Below are 11,304 nucleotides of genomic sequence, written 5' to 3'. Positions count from 1 at the left end.
AATGAACTGCTTTGCCAAGCTGACGGTCAGTTAGGAGGATTGTGTGAAGAGTTTTGCAAAAGTGACCTAAGTATTGGGACATGTGTCCTAGCGTCTGTAAAAAACGATAATGTACTAGTCCTGTCGCTCTTATTTTGAAAGCTTGGACCTTCCTGTGTTGTGCTTCCCATCTCACTCACAGCTGCTTTTCAAACGTTTTCATTTTTTTTGTTCTTTTACATCTGGAAAGCAGCTTTTTATTTTGCTGCTGCACCAAACTGAGAAGGTTTCCAGGACGACAGCTGGTCAGAGCTCGAAGCTGTAATAAACGCAGAAATCTCTGATCCTCTGGACAGCTGCTGGAGGCTGAATGAAAACTCTGAGATGAATGTGAGTGTTTTGGCCAAATCTTCTGAAAAGTGGAAGATTTTGTCATGCCAGACTGAATCTGACACCTGAGACACCTGAGCCCACATCATCAGCACTTTTATCTACAGATGGCTGTTGTGCAACCTGTGTGAGAGATCTGAGTTCAGATCAGGATCAGCTCTGTCATGTTTAACAGGGTCACGGATCCACAGGAAACGACATCTAAAAGCTGGAAAACTGTAGAGAAGCTTTGAACTGCTTATTCGTGTTTACTTCCTGTTTTGGTTTGACCTTCGTGTCTTCTAAAAGTCACAGTCTTAAATCTGAATCCCTGTTAATATTTGTTTCTTTTATATGTTTTTAATCAGCTCGTGGCGATAAAGCACGAATCAGCTTTTATGGCTGCGCTCCGGCGAATCAGATCGAAGCAGAAAGTCTCAAACTCTGGTTTTACTTTGGCAATCACCCCCTCCCTCCCCCCCAACATCATGTTACCCAACAGCCTGCGTGGAGCCAAATCCATCATCCTTTAACTCAGTTTCCCAGACGTTTTTCTCCGGCTCGTGTGCAGACTTGATGCTGCGGGAGCTGCGCTGATTGGACCGCTCAGGTTTAAGTTTATTAAGGTCAAAGTTGAATGAGCGCTCAGCGAAGGTGTGCCTGTGCTGCTGATGACCAATAAAGCGTCCACGGGCCAGCATCTAACCCGTCAGTCTGTTTGCACATGCCTGAATTCCCATAGTTCTGGTTTATGGTCACAGCTCACTGTGTCCTCATGAGTCAACAGCTGAAGGGTTAGCGCTCAGCTGGATCAGTGGGATGAAAGCTACGCTCTGATTGGTTGTTATGTCGTTAGACGACAGCACTTCCTCTTAAAGCACTTATTTGTTTAATTGTTACGGGTCAGGTGAAGGACGGTCAGCCGGTAACGCTGAGCTGCTTCCACGTTTGAAACTTTGTGGACTTTTTAAACCAGCTCCAACCTTAGCTAAATATCCAGGTCCGAACCACAATGTACGTATTAACAGGTAGCAGCAGGAGTGGGTTAGCAGCTGGTTACCATTACATGGTCTGGTTATCTGGTTCATCACCAACTGCTTCAGTTCATCCAGACGAACGTCCACAGGTAACAGCAAACGCCTTTTAAAGCACACGATCAAACCTCCTGACAGCAAAACAACCAATCACAGCAACAGCCAGTTAAAAGCATGAATGTAGGCTAATGTCCTGAAACTGAACAGCTCCGAATCAGAAATAATCACCATCAAAATCCATCACAGGGTCCCTGTATCCTTCTCTCACGCCCACCTGCAGAAACACTCGCTTAACCAGCAGCCTCCTCACTGGGAGGCAACCAGCTCGAGATCCTTTGCTGGTGGAGCAAGAGTGTTGCGATTTCCTCTGATGTTTCTCGCCCTGATCCCTCGTTACCGAGGTCCTCGAATACTGTTCCAACAGCCGGAGCTGCAGGTGACCGTTCTGCCTTGCAAGACGGACGTTAAGGTGAAAAACACTCACTGGTCTGAGCCTGAGAACCAGAACCCACCCAAGCTGACCTGACACTGAACACAACCGTCACAATGCCATCAGACGTGCTGCAGTATCAGTGGAAACAAATCTGCACATCTGCCTGCACAGAGCAGTTGAGGAGGACAGGAAGCCAGACACATAATGAATTTTCAAAATAAAAGAACCTTGTTTTCAAAGATGTGCAAAAGATGGAACACAGGTATGTGTTCCTGCGCCCTCCTCCACCTGCACTCCAGCTGTCTGAGTCACATTTAAAAGAAATACCTGGAAAGGAAGCGTCTTAAGTTCCATATCTGCCTGTTGGGTTAATGAATAATCACGTCAAATAACGGACGTTGCAATACCGACCAAATCACTGTGATTAGGCTGTTTGCCACAACTGAGCAGCTTTAATATACGCGGCGATAAACTTTATCAGACGTCCGGAGAGCTGGCGCGCTTTCAGGCTTGGTCTTCACGTTTTTTATTACTTTGTTTTACTCGACGTTTGGCTGTGAGCAAAAAACTACTCGGTTAAGATCGCAGCTTGGAGTCATCTGCAGGCTATCAGCAGTTTGGATGCCCGACAGTAGGAAGGTCAAAGGTCAAAACAGTTCCTCTGCAGGGCAGAAGGGCTCGCACAGAAACTGAAGTTCATAGATCTGTCATATCTGCTTTGTTTTTGCACATGGCTCAACAGGAAGTTAAAATGTGACAGTCAGCAGCGGGGGAGGAGCGTCCATGTTTCCATCACAGTGGACAGTTTCTTAATGCTTCATTAAAAGCCTGCAGCGTTTCAGCCTCTGAAACAACTGAGCCGAATAAAGATGAGGAGGAGGAGGAGGGAGGTGAAGCAACGATAAAAGAAAGGTGTGAAGGACAAATAAAGACAAAGCCTGGACTTTGATCAGTCTGCATTCTTCTGTTTGTTTGCAGCACTAATGGGAAAAAGCAGGAACGTGCTGCGTTCACTGACTTCTGAGTTTGCGGGGCTTCAGCCTGTATCCTCTGACACTGCTGGGCTCTGTCGTCATGGTGACGCCGTGTGATCACGCTGCTCTGTACCTGTCGCTGTTTGACTTCACCTTGTTTGTACTGAAAATAAACGCTGTTGCAGGTTTAAACAGAGTCCTCTGTAATCAGCACAGATGCAAATCTTTGTTCAGCAGTGTCGGTGTAACTGCTCTAAACACTAACTTCTCCACAGGCGTCACCGAGAGGGGCAACCCCTGATATGGTCATCCGTGGGCACACCTGCAGGAGAGAGTCAATAAGAAGCTGGCTTCAAAGGACCCGTGGTTGTAGTGGGAGGGGCTAAAACTAAAACAGGTGGTTTCGGACAAAGGTTAAGAAATAGAAGGATTATTCTGAACTCTGAATCATGCAAAGCTGCTCTATAGAAATAAAAGAATTTTTAAAAACACATGTAAGGAGGAGCAGAAGCCTCAGGCCAATCAGAGAGCAGCACGAAAAAGTCCCCCAGTGAGCTGTACAACACCCACGGAGACATCAGGAGGCTCACGTGGACCTGTGATCTGCAGCAATCTTTCACCTGCACTCAGTTAATCAGTGACGTTTCCTGCCACGGTCACACCTGCTACCTCAGACTGTGGCCTGCAGCTTCAGGACTCAGAGGGAGCTGTAGTGCAGCAGAAACACCTCTGACCTCAGCTGACCTCTAAAGAAGCAGACTCACAAGCTGCACGTACATTTACTGCAAATACCCACAAATCCAGTTTCAGCTAAAAGTCTTTGCTTTTCACTTTTACGGCTGCCAAGTACAAAGTGTCACTTCCTGTCTTTTCTAATATCACTGATCGATCCGAATAAATTAAATCCAATCTTCACTTTAAATTCAGTCATGTTTAGTTTCTGCTCAAAACCCCGAAAACTTTCACTTCTCTGCATCTGAAATCATTCTAACAGATAATAAACTCTCCGTGTCCGCTGCTCCATCAGCGGGTGTTCGTTACTCACAGCGCGGGGACATGGTGGCGGAGCGGCGGGTCACACTGTCACCAGGAGCCGGACACCGGGCGAAGAGACAGCGCAGAAAAGCTCGACTCACTCTGAGGAGAAAGCTGCGGCTCTGGGACTGAAGACGCACAGAGGAGGAGGGGGTGCTGCCTTCAGGCACGGCCGGAAATTTCGCAATCGCAACGGGAGCTGCGCAGTGATAGGTCAGAGACCGCTGACGCTTTATCGCTGTGATAATGTCATATATGACGTGTGTCACACACACAAGTCTAATGAATCCATGAAAACAAACTGTTATTATAATTGCTGTTGTTATGATGATGATGAAGATGATGATGGTCGGGTGCTGCGGGTCATAAACACTGTGCTGACGTCACAGTTGGCACACAAACCAACACTGTTCATTTCAGCGATCAGACTCGCCGGTGACTCGGCGGCGTCCCGCTGATGTGCGACCATCAGCACTTTCATCCCGCTCACTGCAGGCTCAACAACAGCGTAACACAGAGGCCAAGAATGCAGCACGGGGGGGTTTACGGGAACTCTGAATATTTAGTCCGAAATACTGAATAATTGTATTAAGCCGGAGTTTTGAAGCACGTATGCAGCCCTGGTCCTGTTTATTATGTGACAAGATAAAACTATAAGAATTTAAACATAATCTCAGGATTGTTTTACAAAGTGGAAAAAAGCATTTAGACCTGATTTAAACAAACTGTTCACATCTGTAACTAAAGTAAATATATGGCATTACTGTATCAGAATTTCTGATTTATTAAAGTGCAAATCTCTTTAATTCAGCATTTTCTAATTATTTTAATGACTTATTGTTCAGTAGCTCGGTCTATAATAATGTAATTGTTTTGCCAAATAATAAGCAACAAAAGCTCCACGAGGTGCAGTGATTATACTCAGGACATGCAGGAAACGCTGTAAGTATAACATGGAAATACTAAATGAGGTACAAGTACATTAAACCTGAGCAAAGTACTCAGTTACATTCCTGCAGGTCCTATCCTCGCTCTCATCCTGTGGTATCACGATTCAGTGGGGGCGGTGCCACCCCCTGCCCCCCTCCTATCCGCGCCCCTGTGGCTGAGGAGAACTGTCGATACCTTTTAAATTCATGCTGGAACTTTTGCTTTTTGTCAGATGTGATGTTTTTCCCCCTGGCCCTCCGTAGATTTGTATTTTGTGTTCCTGATCTGGTGGATTTGTTGCCCCAAACACATTAATCACCGGTTTGCTCCGTGTGTGCTGCTGCGTTTCTCTCCCGTGTTTGTTTTGGGGCATTGGAGACTTTTCGCAGCAGCAGAGACAGACGGGAAGCACTGGAGAGTCCTCGGACTCAGCACAGCGGGCTGAAATCACCTTCACCTCAGGACCGACAGCGATCCGCTCGAGGCCACTCCCCCCTCAGGTCTGCCTAAAGTCACACTCTGACTTTCACTCTCAAAGTCACGCTGCCTCCTCACAGAAAACGGTCACTTTTCATTCAGTAGCAACAAAATCACACTGTGTGCGTGTGTGTGCGTGCGTGTGCGTGTACACTGTTCATCAGTTGCTTCAGTAAAGCACGGATGTGATCAGTTCCTGTCCTGCTGCTGATGAGACTCTCACGCGCTTGGAAAAGATGCTTTGAGGTTGTAGCTCCTGAACTCTGAAACCACCGCCCTCAGCCAATCAGGTCGGCTCTGGTTTGTTTTAAACGTTAGCTTGTCTTGATTTTTAGGCCATGATTGGCCACAGCTGAAGCATGAACGTAAGACTGTGCGTCTGCTGGAACACACTGATCTTTAATACATGTGAAGCGTGTTGTGACAGTCTTATTAGTCTCATTAGTGCAACTGCTGTTTGTACTTTCTCACCTCATACTAGCAGGAAAACCTTTGACTGTTTACTCCACAAACCCCCCTTCAGGTTTTAGCTTTGTGTCTAAATCTGTGTGTCTGGTGCAGTTTTATCAGGATATTTGTTAAATAAATGACTGAAAGCAGTCTCCCCCCACGCCTCCAGTCTGACAGGGACACCACCAGCTCCACTGTGCAGCTTACAGATCAGGTCAACCTCAGCTGCTGGAACAGCACAGCGAGTATATACGCATGAGCACAGGTGGAGAGAAACACCAACACTCAGCTTTTTATGTCTAATTCAACAGCATACACACTCACTTCCTGTCTTACTCTTTCTTTGTTGGACTTTTCCTTTGTTCTTTCTGTTTTTCACTAAACCAAGAACGCGAGAGCTAAAGTTAGACCTCAAGGGAAAGTCTGAAGTCTGCAGGAAGCAAATGGAAGTCAGTGTAATGTCCTCTGAAGTGTGTGTGTGTACGTGTTTAGACATCTTTGTGAGGACCAGAAATTGACATGCTACTATACTTGTGGGGACCAAAAGTCACTTATGAGGACAAAGTGTCCGTCCCCACGAGTTTGAAGGTAATGTTTGAGGCTCAAGGTGTGGCTTAGTGTCAGGGTTACAGTTAGGTTATGGTTATGGTGAGCATGTAGGGGAAGCACTATGTCGATAAGAGGTCCCCGCTAATATATGAAAACGAGTGTGTGTGTGTTACATTCCTGGCTGGGAGTCATCCACCTCACAAAAGAGGTCTCACAGTACTCATTAACTGCTTTCAACACAAGTCAAAGCAAACACACACACACACTGACCCCGGTGACCTTGCCCTCACTCACAGATGACCTTTCACCACAGTCTCCATGATTTCCTCACTTCTGATCAACACATTCTGGATCAATCGTTCCTCTTTTTCCCCTTGTTTCATTTTCCTGAAACGACTCGCTCCAGCAAAGAAGCTCAGTTTTCCGAGGCACCTGGAACGCATCACGGGAGGAGAAAGTCCGCGTGTTTTATGAGGTGATAACGGTTTGGGTTAAACGTTGTTTCACACCCAGCTGACGTCGACAAGCCGCACAAATGTGGAATAAATAATTATAAACAGAACAAGAACGTGGCTCCAGTTTTCGGCCAAATGCACCGGATTCATCTGACCTGGGATCAGTTTTGAAGGAGCATTGGTCCAGAGGAGATGAGGCTGTTTCTCCATCGTGGTCACATGTGGCTTCTTCTCTGCATGATGGAGCTGTAACCTCCACGCTGGTTTCTGGAAGTGTTCCTGAGCGTGTGCAGTTATCCTCCTGGATCCTTTAATGATGATGACATGTGCTGTCAATGATCAGTCACAGATGTTCACAGATGTTTGAGGGCCGATGAATACCCGATTAACCTCCTTAGTGCTTCTTTTTGGTAACTCTTACGTCTCCGACCTTTAAAACTGTGTGAGTCCTTTATCTGATCAAACTGCAGCTCAGCATCAGTCCTTCTCTCTGATCTCAGATCAGCTGGCTGCTCTGTGATGACCTCCACAGCGCCGTGGAAGAATCGCAGACACGGCGAGGGGGAGGAGCTCCATCAGGGGAGTGGGAACTTAAATCTGAGCAGAGAGCGAGGATCACCCATCCCACCGTGAGGAGGAGCACGGGGTGGTCAGCACTGCTGCCAGTAGAAGGTTGTGGGTTTGAATCCACTGGCTGGCTGGGTTCTCCTGTGGCTTCCTCCCACAGTCATGCGTGGGCTTGGGCTAACGGGCTGTGGGTGTGGGTGTGAGTGGTTGTCTGTCTCTATGTGTTAGCCCTGAGAGTCACCTGTCCCCTCCACCACCCTGAATCAGCTGCAGATAAGAACCTGGCTGAGATGGTTCATGTTTGTGTTAAATGTCATACGTGAGTGTTGATCATCTTCACTGTGGACGAATCTTTGGATGCAAGTTTCATGAGAGAAAATCCCAGAGACAAAGAGCTCGATGACTCAAACAGATACGTCTCAGCTTGTTCCAGATCTGCGCCGGACTCTCCAAAATTTCACACCAGCGTTGTGAAATGGTCGATGTGAAGGGAAAGCTGTGCAGCCGAGTCAGCAGCTGCAGATTTAATAAAAGAGCTGGTTTCAGGTCAGTGGGGCACAAAGAGAGAAGTCCGTACAGTCAGTGTGGTTTTGTTTTTGCTGCTGCTGTTTCTTCCAGTTTCACCGGCCAAGGAGTCGAGAATCGAAACTCTTCCACAAAAATGGCAACGATTTCACAAGCCCAGTGTCAGCGTGTGCTGCTGTGACCTTCAGGTGTTTAATGCAGCTTAGATCTGAACGGTAAATCAGCCAAAACAAGTCACGTCACATCAGCATTGGGCTACTTTTACAAACCAGACAATCAGCAGACTCGTTCACAGAGAACGTTCCAGAATAATACAGGAAACTCAGTTTGACCACCTTCAACCGGCCACTGCAATAAAGTACGTTTTTTATGCTTGATCCAGAAGGACGCATCAACCTCAGCCTGCAAATCTGAATCAGTCACTGAAACTGCAGTTCCTCCAACGTCCACCAGAGGTCGCCCCCCAAAGCAACTCACTCCCCGCACATTCATGTGAAAAACAAAGTTTCCACAGACTCTGCAGTGGGGCTGGGTGTCGTCACTGATTCTAGAATCGATTCGATTCAATTGGATTTGAATCTGGGAAATTTTGCCTCAGACAGTCAGAAATATTATAATTCAGATCAGCACATTTATCTATAAAAAGGAAGCTGACACTCGCCAGACTTTATCACAGGTGTGAGCGTCACAGCGAGGCCTTTGTGTCAAAGCAGCTGAAGATAAAACACAGAAACACATGAAGGTGATTCTCCTGTTCTGGGATTTTATAAAAAATATTCTGCAGTGCATCAAAAACGAAAGAAACCCACTAATCAGCACATGAACATCACCTCTGAAGTTACAGCGGTTTTACTAGAGACACAACGTTTTGCATTTTGCATAATTTTAAAAAGTTTACATTCGTTCAGTGTTGAACGGCAGAAATTAGGTTTTCTTTTCGGAAGTAAGTAAAAGGAAACAAACAGCGGCCGACAGCCTGTAAACAACGGTAGACTTGTGCGTAACAAGCAAGCGAATAATGCAGAAAACAGATTTATAGACGGGAAACTGTTGTTGAAGTACAGAGAGCGAGAGAGCTGTGCATGAAGCGTGATTTTTATCATGACGATGTTTATGTGAAGCGCAGTTTGGATCTTCTTTTGCTGCTGGTTCAGTCAATGTTGTTTGGAGAGACATCAAACTAACAGCTTTAGAATCAGCGCATAAAGGGCGTAAACACAAAGCGCCGACCCGCCGAAACATCAGAATCAGCGAGCTGTCGGCTTTCAGCCCCGACCGTGTCCGTGCCGTCGGTGAGAAAGTCCCATCTCACTGATCCTGCTCCGTCGGAGGGTCTGAGCTTTGTGTTTACGTCTCTGTGCAGAATCCGTGTTCCTGCTCTCATTTACTGTTTTACTGTTTGGTGGTTGCTGAAATTTTGTGAGGTTTAACCTCAGATTCTGGAATTTTGGGCAAAATAAATTGATATTAAAACGTTATCCAAGCCACAATCGATTTTAATCGATAAATCGATTATCAAAACCCAGCCCTACTCTGCAGTGCTGGGAAAACCTAAGCTGTTAGCTTAGATTGCACCAAATCACAACAAATCACAGTCGCCTCAAGGAAAAAGCCCAACATATGACCCCCTATGAGCAGCACTTTGGCGACAGTGGGAAGGAAAAACTCCCTTTTAACAGGAAGAAACCTCCAGCAGAACCAGGCTCAGGGAGGGGCGGAGCCATCTGCTGTGATTGGTTGGGGTGATAGAAGAAAGACATGATAAAGACATGCTGTGGAAGAGAGACAGAGATTAATAATAAGTAATGATTAAATGCAGAGAGGTCTGTGAACTCTGGCAATTGCTAGTTAGCTTAAATTCATGTCGTCACATTTTGCAGGTGAAGGAAAAAACTGTCACAGAGAGTGATTCTGATCATGTGGATCACATACATTGGGGGGAAGTAACAAAGTACAAATACTCTGTTACGGTACTTAAGTAGAATTTCAGGCATCTGTACTTCACTAGAGTATTTGTGTTTCTGACTGCTTCTTACTTTTACTCCCTACATTTTAAAAACACTCTCGTTACTTTATGTGTGACGTATCTGAGTCACAGTGAGGCAGCGCTGTTCGTGTACGAATCACAAGGAGACGTCGCGTCAAAGACGTCACAGTTGACTTTGTCTCGGCCAACACCTGAGCGACTGTTTGCGTCAGCGTGGAGCTGACCCTACAGAAGAGGAGCGAGCACAAAGGGAGCAACGTTTTTAAGTGTTTCTGTCAGCTCAACAATCCTCAGCAAACACACAAACTGTGTGCGTGCAGCTTGTCTCACAGTGTGTTGCAGCTGCTGATTTCAGGGAGAGAAAAGACTGAGAGCTACGTTCACTCAGCCAGCACAGCTCACGACACATCTGCTCTCATCTGGCTGAATCCAGGTGTTTACAGGTCAGCTGATCACACTAAGAAGATCTGCTGCAGCTCTCAGTGGGAACGACTGTGAGGTTCTTTCCCCACACTGAGCCTTACAGCTGATTTACAAACGATGGCACTGCAGGAAGATTTTAGAGGAGGAAATGCATCTTCTCTGGAAACTGGTGCCACGGCAGAGAAGCTGGATTTCCACCTACACTGGAACACTGAACTTCCTGTGGGTATCTGATCCACTCACAGTCAGACGTGCTCAGATCCCACTCCAGCATGCTTTTTCTTGGAAACTGTGAGCGGCGTCTGTGAATTCTGAGAAAGACATTCCTGGCATCCAAGCCCAGAAGAGATGGAGCGGCAGAGGCATTTTTCAGCTTTGAGGAGAAATCGACGATGACGTTAATAAGACATGTTTGTATCTGAAAACTGAGCCTGGAGGCAGCTCTGCAGGAGCTTCTCTCACACACCACATATCTGAGGCACCTCGGTCACCCTGAGGGTAAACCTTCCAAATGCAGCCCCGGTTTTAAAACCCTGTAAGTGGAGATTGCTCAGAGTCCAGGACTCTGGACCGACCTGCCGGAGCAGTTTTCCTCTGACAAAGAAGACTTTCTCGTGTGACTGTTTCATGTTTTTCCATGAAAATCAGCAGAAACATGTTTGAGAAACACATCACAGCTTCTGAGGGTAAAGAAGCAGCTCTCACCTGTTTCTGTGCAGAGCAGCGAGTGAATCCAGGAGGTCTGCTCGGGGCTCAGGACGGGGACATCTCTGACCCGTCCTGGGACTTTCCGGACGTCCTGTGATAAGATCTGAGTTTCTCCTCAGACTCACAGAGGCCTCGTGTTCCCGCACAGTTTCAGCTCCGTTTCCTGTCCCGCTTCAGGTTCCTGTCTGGTTCTCGGTTAGTTCTGCTGAGCCGGGTCCGTCGGCCTCTCGTCTGCTGGCTTCAGTCCGTCTCTGCGCTCCTCGCTGGGAGCTCTGCTCCTTGTTTCCTGTTTGTTTTATTATAACTGCACCAGGAAATGGTCATCTTTTCCTCTTCCTCCTCCCCGGAACTCCCCCGCTCATACCCAGCTACACACACACACACACACACACACACACAGACACACACA

General features: G+C 46.8%; 1 protein-coding gene across 2 annotated transcripts in view; it reads right to left on the bottom strand.

Moving 5' to 3' along the window:
- exoc3l2b (exocyst complex component 3-like 2b) overlaps window positions 1–11,178 on the bottom strand; it is a 48,644-nt gene extending 37,466 nt beyond the window's left edge. The window contains exon 1 of one of the 2 annotated variants that reach the window (XM_005737490.1): window positions 10,893–11,178. The gene's annotated coding sequence lies outside the window, so the exon portion shown is untranslated. Of the gene's footprint in view, window positions 1–3,834; window positions 3,953–10,892 lie in introns of those variants that run through there. The other variant, XM_005737489.1, reaches the window with a different exon arrangement.
- Window positions 11,179–11,304: the final 126 nt, after the last annotated feature.

The sequence above is a fragment of the Pundamilia nyererei genome, unplaced genomic scaffold (genome assembly GCF_000239375.1).
Source record: "Pundamilia nyererei isolate P.nyererei 1_Seehausen unplaced genomic scaffold, PunNye1.0 scaffold00076, whole genome shotgun sequence".
Classification (NCBI taxonomy): Eukaryota; Metazoa; Chordata; class Actinopteri; order Cichliformes; family Cichlidae; genus Pundamilia; species Pundamilia nyererei.
Note: the sequence above shows the minus strand (reverse complement) of the source record. Positions and strands in the feature narration are given on the sequence as shown.